Below are 2,980 nucleotides of genomic sequence, written 5' to 3'. Positions count from 1 at the left end.
CCTTGATCCAAAGTAAGGACAGGGGCACAGAAGGATGTCATTTTGTATGATTAAAAAAAAATTGCATAAATAGAACCAAGGAAAATAGAATAAAATATAAACTAAAAATAAATGGTTGAGTCAACTCATCTTTAATGCTTTTCCGTGTAACATCTATTTTGTATAATGGAATACGACTTTCATACTCCGACTGCAAATTTAACCTTGGCCACAAGTTATGATGTACATTACAATACACTTTTATTATGTTACACAGTATTGTGGTGGTTTTTTTTTTAATCTATTGCTAAGCCCCTAACAGTATGTCTGCGTCAGTGAAGCCCATCTGTCACAACCACAGTGGAGACATTATTATGTAAATAGTTCTAGGGCCTCCTTTTGGGGGAATTTAATATACTGTCCTAATATCCCAGCCCGGAAAAAAAAAATGTTTATGGAAAAAAAAATTTTTTTTTTTTTGGTTTATTTGTTTCATCTTTAGAGAAAGGCAGGTTGAGTCGCTGAAGATTTCTTTTTTTTTTTTTTAATAGTTCAAATCTCTTCTCTCGCTCACAATGTCTTTAAAAGCTAATGATATGGCTCCTAATAAAATAAAATAAAATACATGAGAGACTTCTTTTAAACACACCAGCTGAAGTGTAGAGCATTAATATCTCACAGTCTAGTACATTAGCCATCTTTTCTATATTACAGTCATATTTCAATAAACTAAGTTTTCTTAGCAGGTGCCATCTTGGATTACTTCTTTATTAGACTGAGTTATAAAATATGCAGAATGGGAGGCTGGATTTTTTGTTATTTATGGTGGGTTTTAAACCTCTGCGAAATCCATCCAACTAAATCTTCCTCCTTAGAGGTGGGGAGGCAACACCTAGGAGAGACCTGCAGGCATTTTTGCTGGCAGAGCTGCCAACCGGGTGGCTGAGGGGAAGAGGGCAGGACGGAGCTCCGTGTGGTTTGCAAACAAAAGATGCCAGTTTCCAGGCTGCGTAGGGCATCTCAATGAACAGAGTCAGGATTTTTAAACTGCACAAAGAAAGGCACCAATCCCTGGCGGGAACTGGGCTAGTGAGACCCTTAGCTCCACACCACCATGTCCCAGCTTTTACTCGCTCAGGCCTCAAAGGTTTGCTGAGCACTGGCCAAACCAATGGTTGGTTTGCAAAAAGCAAGAGAAGCAGATTACACAGCCCAAGGCCCTAAGGGCCACCCAGTCTACACAGGGTGAGGTGGTACTTTCCGTGTTGAGAACAACTAGGAATTGTTGGTTTGGAAGACCTAACAGATTACTTATAAACTGGTTGATTGATTTTAATTTAATTTTTTTAATGTTTACTTATTTATGCATACAGAACTGAGGTAAAGGCCAGAGGTGCAGGAGTGGTAAGAGGATTTGCCAGAGACAGAGGGGAGCAGAACAGGCCAACTGACTAAGTACACAGCTGAGGGCAGCAGCGGGAAGGTCAGGAGAGGTCTGCCAAGCGATGTGGGTCACCTCCGGGGCGGGGATCGAACTCATGCTAAAGTGGCTTTAGCTTCTTAGTGCTGTGTTTTAACCAGCTGTGCCACCAGAGAGGGCCCTGTACTTTAATTTTTAATGCAGGTAATATTAGGAACTCCTCCTACACCCCATCATAGATAAAAGAATTTACTGTACACATTCTGGAGGCTGAAAGTCTTAAGGCCAAGGCCAGAGCAGATTCCGTTTCTTCTGAGTTCCTGCTTCCTGGAACACAGAGGGCCATCTTCTCACTGTCCTTACAAGGGGGGGTGGGCAAGGGGTACCCTAGAGCTCCTTTGGAGGAGTTGGACAGAGAGACTGGTAAGAAATGAGTGTTCAGAGGAAGATTTGGGGGCTCTGCTGAACTAAAAGAGGAGGATTGAGCAGGTCAGACTGAATGGGAGAGGCCACCAGTCACAACTCAGGCAACCATATCTCCTAGCTGTGGGAAGGAAAGGGAACAATAAAAGGCTGGAGGCAAAAACCCCACAGGGATGGCGGAGTAAGGTAGGTTCGGGACAGCATGTCCCCCATTTTAGTTCACTGGAATCAAGAGGAGGCGGGGGAACAACACCAATTTCAATTTCATGAGGAACTGAGCAACTTCCAGGCAAAGAGCTCTCTTAAAATAAGCAGGAAAATGGGCCCTCCCTGGTGGCGCAGCGGGTTAAAACACAGCACTGAGAAGCTAAAGCCACTTCCGCATGAGCTCGAACCCGCCTGCCCCGGAGGTGACCACATGGTGTGGTCAGACCTCTCCTGAACCGTCTGCTGCTCCCCTCAGCAGTGTACTTCGTCGATCTGTCTGTTCTGCTCCCCACTCTGTCTCTGGTAAAGCCTCTCGCCGCCCTTGAACCTCTGGCCTGTACCCCAGTTCTGTATGCACAAATTAAATTAAAAAAAAAAAAAAGCAGGAAAAACAAGAGTCTGAGCTTGGCCCATGTCAGAGCACAGTAGTCGGTGGAGCAGCTTACCCCTCACCCTCCTCGCAGGCCTCCCTGTCCAGCTCTTCTCAGGCCTAAGGGGAAAGTGGCTATGAGGAAAATCGAGAAAAAGCCACTTCACTAGAAATGCACCCAAGTATCATGATGCCAACTGCTGCTAGTGCCTGTCCCAAAAGCACATCCCACAGCAGGCAGGGGCGCAGGTCCAAGTATCACCTGGTGGTAGAGGAGGCAGCCAGAGCGGTAGCAGACTGTGGTGGGCATGGGACAGGAGGGCAGAGGTGGGTATCAGGCTCAGAGCAAGAAGGTGACAGTGCAGAGAAAGTGGGGTACCCAAAACTTGTGACAGCAGGCCACTAACCGGACACACAGAAAAGTGCCTGTGAAATGCCATCTGGCAAGTCAAGGGCCCCGTAGGAGGATGTGTGGGGGTCCGCAGGGATAAGTGACTGTGACTGCATTGACTCACAGGCACCATGTCTAAGGGAACTGGGCAGACACCGCTGAGGGTAAAGGAGAGAATTCCAGCAAGTTG

This window comes from Condylura cristata, unplaced genomic scaffold, assembly GCF_000260355.1.
Source record: "Condylura cristata isolate star-nosed mole 26May11 unplaced genomic scaffold, ConCri1.0 scaffold00016, whole genome shotgun sequence".
Lineage (NCBI taxonomy): Eukaryota > Metazoa > Chordata > Mammalia > Eulipotyphla > Talpidae > Condylura > Condylura cristata.
This window is presented reverse-complemented; position numbering follows the sequence as displayed.